Source organism: Phyllostomus hastatus, unplaced genomic scaffold (assembly GCF_019186645.2).
Source record: "Phyllostomus hastatus isolate PE091 unplaced genomic scaffold, TTU_PhHast_1.1 phas_contig_196, whole genome shotgun sequence".
Taxonomy (NCBI): Eukaryota; Metazoa; Chordata; class Mammalia; order Chiroptera; family Phyllostomidae; genus Phyllostomus; species Phyllostomus hastatus.
The window spans coordinates 32757385-32768109 of NW_025333709.1; the positions used below are offsets into that span (position 1 = coordinate 32757385).

The 10725-nt window shown below is 42.5% G+C and overlaps 1 long non-coding RNA gene across 1 annotated transcript; it reads right to left on the reverse strand.

Moving 5' to 3' along the window:
* Positions 1-3309: 3309 nt before the first annotated feature.
* On the reverse strand, positions 3310-10711 carry LOC123815717. The gene is made up of 4 exons (XR_006785160.1): positions 10598-10711; positions 8230-8354; positions 7449-7590; positions 3310-3369 (listed from the first exon to the last, which is right to left on the reverse strand). It is a non-coding gene; the product is annotated as an uncharacterized LOC123815717 (long non-coding RNA).
* Positions 10712-10725: the final 14 nt, after the last annotated feature.

The window sequence follows — 10725 nt, forward strand, 5'->3', positions numbered from 1 at the left end:
AGTTCATGGTTATGAATACTTAAGAAGGGTAGAAAAGAGAAAGAAATGAAAGAAAATGCATGTTCTTGGTATGTTCATAGAAAATCTATCTGCTAGGCATTTAATCTATTGGGTTGGCCAAAAAGTTTGGTTTTTTTGTAAGAGGTTTCTAGTAGTGTTTAGTTGTCTTCATTCGAAACAGTTTTGTTAGATTGTATTGTGACAGCTGTCATATTAGTGCTCTTAAAAAAACTTATCAAAACTGGTGAATTTTTGTGTAGCCCTTCTAATATTGAAGATGGAAGAAAATATGCAACTTTTTTGCATATTATGCTTTATTATTTCAAGAAAGGTAAAAATGCAACTGAGGCACAAAGGAAAAAAGATTTGTGCAGTGTATGGAGAAGGTGCTGTGACTGATCGAACACGTCAAAAGTGGTTTGCGAAGTTCTGTGTGGGAGATTTCTCTCTGGACGATGCTCCACAGTAGGGTAGGCCAGTTGAAGTTCACAGCGGTCAAATCAAAACATTAACTGAGAATAATCAATATTGTATACGTGGGAGATAGCCAACATACTCAAAATATCCAAATCAATAAAGTTACTGGTCAAAATGAAAAATGTCTTTTTTATGGAAAAAAGCCTAAATGGGCTAAAATGCAAAATCTGGCATAAGGAAAAATCTGTTTGTCTTTGATCCAAAATGGATGTCACACACAAAAAAAGCACTTTGGGACAATACTGGCATCCTCATTAAAATTATGGTTTTTCCAATGAATGCATAAGTGGAAAAACAAGTCAATGTTTCTCTCTCTCTCTCTCTCCTTTCTTTGCCCCTCTCTAAAGTCAATAAAATTCTTAAAAGTATGGGTTTTGCCATCCAAAGCACAAGTTTAACAGGGATCAACATCAGTTCAAATGAGGGTCACACTCTGGTACATTATAAGCAGTAGGCCTGTCAGATTGTCCTTCTATCAGCATTCTGTGATTTTCAAGTACAAAGAGCTATTTTTCCAAAGAAACAGCACCCCCTTCCATTCTTAGTTCCTCTAGAAATGACACCTTGCAGTAAACTTGACATAGAAACAAAATCACAATAGAGATGACTTCCATTTGAAAGTGAAACGTTAAGGGAAAGCATTAAACCAAACTTGCTTCCCATGAAGATGAAAAAGATTCATTTAAATATAATTGTTTTTATTTTGTATGATAATTATATAAACAATTTTATTGCAGGAATTAAGAAACATAAAGAAGATGCATATTTATGCAAAAACAATTTTAGTTCTATCTTCTTGATCTCTAATGAAATTATAGGTTTCTAAGTGACAAAATTTTGTTTCAGTGCTTTTAATGGGCCCATTTAGCCACATTTCTAGCACTAATATTGTTAAAATAAACTGAGAAAAGCTACAAGCATGTACAGAATTACCCAAACACACCCCAACCAGGGAATGGACCCACAACATAGGCATATGCCCTGACAGAGATTCAAACCTTTAACATTTTGGTTTGTGAGGACGACACTCCAGTCAACTGAGCAACCCAACTGGAGCATACACAACGTTTTTTTGTTTTGTTTTGTTTTGTTTTAATTTTATTTTAATCATTGTTCAAGTACAGTTTTCTTCCACTTACTCCCATTCCAGCCCACCCATCCAACCCTCCCCACTTCCCCGCCATTACTCCCCACCCTTAGTTTTTGTCCATGTGTCCTCCAAATTTGTTCCTGTAAAGCTTACCCATTCCCCCCTGAAATTCCCTCTTCTCTCCCCTCTGGTCACTGTCAGTCTGTCTCCTGTTTCAGTGTCTTTGGTTATATTTTGCTTGTTTCTTTGTTTTGTTGTTTAGGTTCCTGTTAAAGGTGAGATCATGTGGTATTTGTCTTTCACTGCCTGACTTATTTCACTTAGCATAATGCTTTCCAGCTCCATCCATGCTGCTGCAAAGGGTAGGAGCTCCTTCTTTCTTTCTGCTGTGTAGAATTCCATTGTGTAAATGTACCATAGTTTTTTGATCCATTCATTTACTGATGGGCATCTAGGTTGCTTCCAGCACCTAGCTATTGTAAATTGTGCTGCTATGAACATCGGGGTGCAAAGGTTCTTTTGGATTGGTGTTTCAGTGTTCTTAGGATAGAGTCCCAGCAGTGGAATCGCAGGGTCAAAAGGCAGATCCATTTTTAGTTTTCTGAGGAAGTTCCATACTGCTTTCCATAGTGGTTGTACCAGTCTGCAGTCCCACCAACAGTGCACTAGAGTCCCCTTTTTTCCACAACCTCTCCAACACTTGTTGTTTGTTGCTTTGTTTATGATGGCCATTCTGGCTGGTGTGAAGTGGTATCTCATTGTGGTTTTAATCTGCATCTCTCTGATAGCTAGCGATATTGAGCATTGTTTCATGTGTCTTTGGATTTTCTGTATGTCCTCCTTGGAGAAGTGTCTGTTAAAGTCCTTTGCCCATTTTTTAATTGGGTTACTTGTCTTCTTAGAGTGGAGTCGTGTAAGTTCTCTATATATTTTGGAGATTAAACCCTTGTCTGAGGTATCATTGGCAAATATGTTTTCCCATGCAGTTGGTTCTCTTTTTATTTTGATACTGTTTTCTTTAGCTGTGCAAAAGCTTTTTATTTTGATGAGGTCCCATTTGTTTATTCTTTCCTTTATGTCCCTTGCTCTAGGAGACAAGTCAGTAAAAAAGTTTCTGTGTGAAATATCTGAGATTTTCCTACCTACATTCTCTTCTAGGACTTTAATGGTGTCACGGTTTATATTTAACTCTTTTATCCACCTTGAATCTATTTTTGTATAAGGTGTAAGTTGGTGCTCAAGTTTCATTTTTTTACACGTAGCTGTCCAGTTCTCCCAACACCATTTGTTGAAGAGGCTGTTTTTATTCCATTTTATGTCGCTGCTTCCTTTGTCAAATATTAATTGACCGTAGAGACTTGGGTTTATTTCTGGGCTCTCTATTCTGTTCCATTGGTCCATGTGCCTGTTTTTATGCCAGTACCAGGCAGTTTTGATTACAGTGGCCTTGTAGTAGAGTTTAGTGTCAGGTATTGTGATCCCTCCTACTTTACTCTTCTTTCTCAAAATTGCAGCAGCTAATTGGGGTCATTTATAATTCCATACAAATTTTTGAAGTGTTTGTTTTATGTCTGTGAAATATGCCATTGGTACTTTAATAGGAATTGCATTGAATGTGTAAATTGCTTTTGGTAGTATGGACATTTTGATGATATTAATTCTTCCAATCCATGAACACGGTATATGTTTCCATTTGTTTGTGTCTTCCTTGATTTCTCTCCTCAGTGTTGTGTAGTTTTCTGAATACAGGTCTTTTACCTCTTTCGTTAGGTTTATTCCTAGGTATTTCATTTTTCTTTTTGCTATTTCAAATGGGATACACAACGTTTTAAAAATTAGGAAAAACAACTGTGATACACATAAGAATAGAATAAGAAAAGAAATATTCATAATATATCAAGCTCTCTAACAAATCAGTGACTTTTTTTGCAGCATGCCTTCGTTTTCTAGGCTGATTGTATCCAGGTTAACTTTGAGAAAGAAAACAAGTGAAAAGGAACTGAATAGGGAGTGAGCAGAAAGGCACTGTCTGTGCAGGTGGGGCTGGCTGCACCGATTGGGATGGCAGGTGAGGGCAGGCTTCGTCAGCCCCAGCTCGGCCCCCCCCCACCCCCGGCGCCTCTCTGTATCACTCCCTGGCACCAGAAGTTTGGGTTTTAAAGTGATAATAATTTAACAAGTTACAACGGGGTCAAAGAGAACAGTGTGACAGCACCCCATCAACACAGTGGTTAAATTTAAAAGATAAATAAAACTAGCTATTTATCTAGGTAAAGTATCTGAGAAAGGGTGGGACTTGGGTGTGTTTATTGCAGGCCGCTTGTTACCAGGCACAGGTGATTCCAGTGCTGTGGAGGGTGTGTGTATGGTCAGGATATTTTTGTGCTGTAGGTTTGTAAATAACTATGTATGGATATGCAAGTTGGACAGTGATGGAGGCTGATGGGAAACAAATTGATTCATTTCAAGCAGGGTGCAGGAGGAGAGCTGTATGGATACATGGGCCGCCAGAAAGCCGAATTTAAGCCTGAAACATCACCGGAAATAAAAATGACGAAAGTGAAGCTGCCCTACTTCGGGCACATGAAGAGAGGGCACAGTTCTTTGGAAAACACAGTAATGCTGGGGAAATAGAAGGCAGCAGGACATGAGGGACACCGACCACGAGACGGACTGACTCCACAAAAGAAGCCGTAGGAGCTGGGCAGGGCTTCTGAGGACAGGGCACTGTGGACATCATTCCTTCAGAGGGTCGCTAGGAGTCGGAGCTGACTCAGTGGCATGTCACACACACACACACACACACACACACACACAGAGGTCTGGAAAGGACCAAGCTCCTTGCCCCGGTGTGTGCAGAAAGGATTGAGAACTGGAAGGCTCAGGTCAGACCCAATTCAGGGAGGTGCTGGCTTGCCCGCACAATTTTACAAAATTTTGAAAGAGTGACTGTGATGGTTAACCTTACAGGTCAGCTTGGCTAGGCTATGATGCTCAATAGTTTGTTCAATACTAATCTAGATGTTGCTGAGAAGACGTTTCAGATGCAATTAACACCTAATGATCAGTTTCCCCTAACTACCGGATACTAATCCAGTAAGTTGAAGGCCTTGAGAGCAACACCTGAGGTTGCCTGGAGAAGAAGGCATTCTACCCCAGGGCTATAATATAAAAATATTGCCTTAGTTTCTAGCCTGTTGGCCAGCCCTAACAATCACCTGAGCCAGTTCCTTAATGTAACTCTATTGTGCATACACACACATATACACACACATATTAGTGGCCATATACACACACGTATACTTGTATGTGTGTGTGTGTATCTGTAAGGGAAGTTGGGAAATGTCAAATTTCCTAAGCTTGCTTTCCGTTAGCTGTGGCCAGGCAGCTAGATTCTAGCCAAAAGGATATAAATAGATGTGTTTTGTGGCAGCTTCCTTAAAAGACACATACCCTGTTTCCCTGTCTGCCTGGAACAGGCCGTCAGAGCTCTAGCGGCTGTACTGGATCAGGAAGATAAATGTCATACCCTGAGAACGATAGAACAGAAAGCTGGAAGGAACCTGGATCCCTGGTCACTGCAGAGCTCCTAGATTTGTTCTGAAATGCCTCTTTTGAGGGGAAAACATTTTACCGAATTTATGCTAGGTGTTGTTTTGGATTCCCTGTTACATTTAGTGAAATGCAGTCCTAATTTTAAAATTAGGAACCTTCACTTAAAATTTTAGATCTCTTGTTTCTTCCTTGACAAGTTGGAATATCTGGTAAAACTGGGGGTCACGCTCCCCATTGTGGCGATTGCCTAGGGTAGGATAAAGGATGTTTGCTTGCTTTAAACAGGGCTGGAGACCCCAACCAGGTTCTTTTCCTTTGTTTATATTCTTAGAGGCATTTGAGCTTCCCTTGTACAAACTTATTTTGTCCTCCTAGGCTGTTTCTCCAGCTGGTTTTTTGGAGAGTGAGTCAGGATGGAAAAATCTCTTTGCATCACTTGCAGCGAGAGCATTCCCAAATCGGTGTAGTCCACAAAGAAAGATGTTTCTGAGGCTGGTGGAAGCAGGGCTACTCCTCTACCCCCTGAGACACAATGTCCACTGCAACTGCGGTCCTACAGGCCTGCTTGTGGCGGCAGAGGCGGTGGGCAGGTCTCAGGGTCCACAGACTTTTCATGGTGGGAAGCTCTACTCCCCGAGGCACAGGAGGAGGAAAATCCCACGGCTGCAACTCTTCTCCTTTTAAAGACCTTCATCTATTTTAATGGATTTGTATTCTTCTAGTCCACATAATTTTGACCCAATTTCTCACTAACAGTCAAGCCTTACTTTAGTGAAAGAGCATCGCCCCCTCCCAATTTCCAACCGGCTCTCTGCCTTAAATCACATCTCCGAACTTCCTGCACTGATTCTTTAATGGACAGAATGGCCTGAGAGGATTTCCCTTAATCTGGGGACCAGCAGTTGGAGTCCCATTTGCTGTTTAACCTAAAGGAATCTGGCAATCATTGGAGGAGGAGAGAGATTGTAAATTGAAGGCTTTTTGGTGAGTGAAAGACCCATTCTTGTCTTTGCCTACGAATGAACTCCAAGCCTCTAGGATGTGAGCAGAAAGTAGGATGAACTCTGTCTTTCAGAATCAGGCCAGCAACAAAGCATAGAAAAACCCTTCTAAGCCGCTCAGGCCTTTTGGGAGGAAGGAATGATAAGATCAAAAACCTGTGTTTTTGTGCCAGACTACCTCTGCATTAGATTTGTCTTGTCTTTTCATTCTCGAAATTCCATTAAATTGATGATTCATTCACATCTGAGTATTTTCCACAGCTTGGCACTGTTTCAGACCTCGGAAAGACAGTAAGCAAGACAGGTCACATTTCTTCCCTGATAGAGCCTACATTTCAGTTGAGGGATACAGATAATAAGTATAACAAGTAAACAATGACATAATCAAGACAATTTCAGATAGTGATAAGTGCTATGAAAAAAAGCTTTAAAAAACTTTACAAAAAGGTGAGCTAGACAGTGATAGGGGGATGGGAAGGGGTCTACTTTAGGTGGGTGGGCAGGAAGGTCTTTCTTAAGGGGGTGATATTTACTGTAAATGATCAGAAGAAGGCCTGGAAAAGGAGCAAGCTAAGAAGGGAAACAGCACGGAACCTGAGGCAGAGAAAACCAAGAGATGCAGCCACATATAAGGTGTGGGTTAGATCACACAGAACTTCAGTTCAGAGATAAGGACTTTGGACCTTATTCTAAGGGCATTTAGAAGTCATTGGATAATGTTAAGCAGGAAAATAAAATGATTTAATTCTGAGAGCTCACCCTGACTGTCAGTTAGATTACGGATATGACACGTAGGATGGATAAGGTAGTAACAGTAGAGATAGAAAGAGGTGAGCTATTCAGGATCTATTTTAGAGATTGAGCCAACAGAACTTGCTAGTGGATTGGATGTGGGGTAGGAGGAAATAAAAGTAATCAAATAGGGGGACGTTGGTTCCATTTACTGAGAAGGGAAGCCTGAGAAAGGAACAGATTTTTTGGAAAGAAATCAGAAATTTGTCTTGCCCAGGCTTTGTCTGAAGTGCCTGTGATGCATTCAGGTGGAGATGGAAGCAAGCAGTTGGACAAATGAGAATTTTGGAGCACACATTTGAATTGTCTGCCCATTGTATTGTAGAAACCTGGAAAAGTCAAAGAATAAGCCTGAGAGGGTGGGTCCCCCGTTCTGCTGGACCAGCAGAGGTCCGCTACAAGCGGCCAGGTCCCCATCATCTGAGGGTTTCAGTGTGCCTGTGGGTAGTGGCATGCTTCACTGCACATGGCAGAAGTGCTTTAGAATTGAGAAGATCAAGCGAGTTATAAATTGCGATTTGTCATTAACTTACATTTCAATTTGCCAAGTGCCCTCTCTTGAATTATGAATGATCTTCAGTTGACTCTCAGTATGAAGTTTCTGGTTTCTGCTTCCTGCTCTCCTTTCTCATCACTCCCTGCCCCGGCTTCTCAAACCAGCCTTTACTGTATGGACTGCATAAAGTAAAAGCTTTAATTCACCTTTTGATGACTGGGGGGATGCAGGGAGGAGTCCCTTAGAAAGCTCAGGAGATACCTTGCCTCTTCTCTCCTTCCGAAAAGTTGGGGAAAGAAACAGTGAGACAGGCAGCCAGGTTGGAAGGAGTGACTTCAGGTCTGGTAGCCAGGGGTGCTGGACTAATATTGAATTCCAGATCAAGAGCTGTCCCTACCCGGTTGCAAGCAGCACGGGGCTGGGAGCTGGCAGCCCCAGAGAGGACAGCTGTGGGCTGCACCTCCTAAGAGGAAAAAGTGGCAGAGCTGAGCCCAGTATGCTGTTACTTGCCCCGCTTCACTTTACACCATCAGAAGTGAAATGGTTAAGGCTCTGAGAGAGGCCAGAACGTAGTCCTCTTCATGGAACCATATGATGGGCAGGAGAGGGCCTTCTCCTCTGCTAGATAATAAAAACATTCCCCATTAACTGGTTGGCTTTAAATGGTTGGATTTTCAGGAAGTAGGGGACAGTTAGGTAAGTTCCACACATGGGTATCAAGCACACGTCTGCCATTTAGTAGCTCTGTAATTCTGGCAAACTTACCTGACCGAAGTCGCACATTTCTCATTTGTAAAAATGAAGATAATAGTACCTACCTGGTGAGGTCACTCAGGTAACACGTCCAGGGCACTGCCCGAATCAGGGTCTCATTCAGTAAAGAATTACTGCTACTATTGCTGCTGCTGCACTGTTGGCCATCACTATCACCATGTTAGGAAATCTGATAGGTGCGGGGGAAGAATATAAAGACAAAAGACAAAATCTTACAATCTAGAAGCTTAAGGCTTGGTCAGGAGGTAGGAATAAAAAGTATTAAAATACAATGTTACGCATGTATAGTAAGGTTTCTTACCAGAAGGGTGCCTGCAAGTGACCACATTTAGTGAGACTGTATCTATGTAGGCCAAGATTGTATCTACAATCTTGGAATTGTAGACCCTCCCACATCCTAAGTGGGTGGGAAGTAAGTAGTTCCAATTGTTAACCCAGAAAAGTATCAGGACATGCCTGTGTTTTTTGTTTGTTTTTGGTAGGCTTTGTTGTTGTTGTTGTTGTTGTTGTTATTTTTTCAAAGGAGTTAGTCACCAGGGAGAAATAGGATGATGGCTTTAAATTCTGAAGACAGTGAAAGCTAGAACCAGCCCTGGTTTAGCACTTCTCAGTGCAGTAAGAGCTGACCACTTTGGAATCTGACACGGGGAGCCTAGACTGGCAGAACCTGAGGGTCCTTGCATCAGCATGATTCCGGGACAGGTTGGAAAGGCTCCACTCTGGCCCAGACTATTGACATTGCACTGATCTCACTATGTGGGTTCCCTTACTCTGTTTACATCTTCTGCTAAACAGCCTTGCCCCTGAACCACTTCACACAGCTGGCCAGTCCACACACAGCCTATTATTGTGGAAGTAACCAGGATGCTTCCTACTGAGTCTTACTGTTGTACCTCCTAGTTCATCTCTAGAGTGCAAATAGTTGTGCCCTCCTACACCAGTAATAGAAAGCCCTAAAGTCCAGACTGTCCTCCCTCCAACCCACTCTCTGTAACTCTAAGTCCTTGCTGCCTTATCTGCTGAGGTGGCTGGGAATTTGGCCAGAAGCACTTCCTGTTAGAGAGCTCTGGGGTTTGGGCAGCCCACCCCCAGAAAATATGCCAAGCACCCTCCAGGAATCAGGGACACATGACCAATTTTCCCGAATTTACCCTACTGCCGCAGCCATGAGACTGATCTACTAGACTTTTTCAGGTACTTCTTAAGCACAGCAAATCCTGTATGCATAAAGGAAAAGGACTTGGAAGGAGAACAGTCTGGACTTCTGGGATTTCCATTACTGGTGTGCGAGGGCTCAAATATTTGCACTCTAGAGATGAACTGGGGGGCACAACAGTTGCAATCCCAATTGTGTAAGAGGCATCCTGATTACTTCTGCAACAGTGGAAGCTTGTGTAAGCCACAGTAGCAGGAAGCAAGGAGTGATGAATTCTGTAGGAAGAGGTAATGGAGGAAGACTTCTGAGATGTCAGACCTGAACAGGTTTTGAAAGTGTGAGTAGTTTATAGTGATAGAGCAGAGGAAGTTAATAACAGACAGGAAGAACAGCATAGACAAAAACTTTACCAACTGATTATGTAACATGGTTCTTCAGTGACCTCAAAGTACCTTTGTTCACTTTGTCAGTTTTGGTGGATTAATTTCTTGTTCCAGTCTTTACTGATAACTCTTCTCAGCTCTTCACAAAGTACAGTATATCTAAGGTATGTAGAAGAATGCCTGGCACATGGTTAGCACCATATTAGTTAAACTTTTGATAACTACCTAGCTCAACTTTTTAAAATACAAAATGTAAAAATATTCTCAAGCCTAACCAACCAATCTTTCCTGTTTTCTGCTCTTGCCCACCTCAATCTCCATCCTTCGAAAATCCTAAACACTCAATTTCAAAAGCCAAATTTTAAGAGGCCATTCTAAAATAGATGCAACACAAAACACCAAAAACGGAGAGCCGTTGCAAGACAAGGGCAATGTTCGATTTTTTTTTTTTTTTGGTCTGGGGGTGACTATTGGCAAACAAATAGTGTCTATCGTAAAACAAGACTTGAAAAATATCTGCTACTTCCCAAGTCCTATTTCAGAGGTTTTAAATAATCGCATCTTGGCCCTCTAAGAACCTTATCCTCAGCAGATCTCCCGCGTCAGAGGCCACACGGAGAATCTGCGAGGAAGTGCGGAACCGCGCTAGGTGTGGTGGTGCTCGCAGTGAGTGCCACGTAACCAGGGTGCTGGAACTAATTCGACATGTAGAAAAGGTTAAGGGAAAGGAAACACCGGCCTAGACTCAGGGGGTAAGACTCAGAAAGGAGAGGTAACGAGCCTTGCAGTTCTGGGAAGGTGGGCAATTACAGAGGAAGAGGGCCCAGGTGGGGCGTGAGAAGGATGCAAGAAAAGGTAACGTGGCTACGGTACCTGCCGGGAGTGCCCTGTCCAATGGGAAAAGGGCGCGAGCCGCACTTCAGCCTGCCGGAGGACGTCAAGACGCCGAGGCGAACGCCGGGCCAATGGGAGGCCGGCAGGGGCGGGGTCTGGGGGGGAAT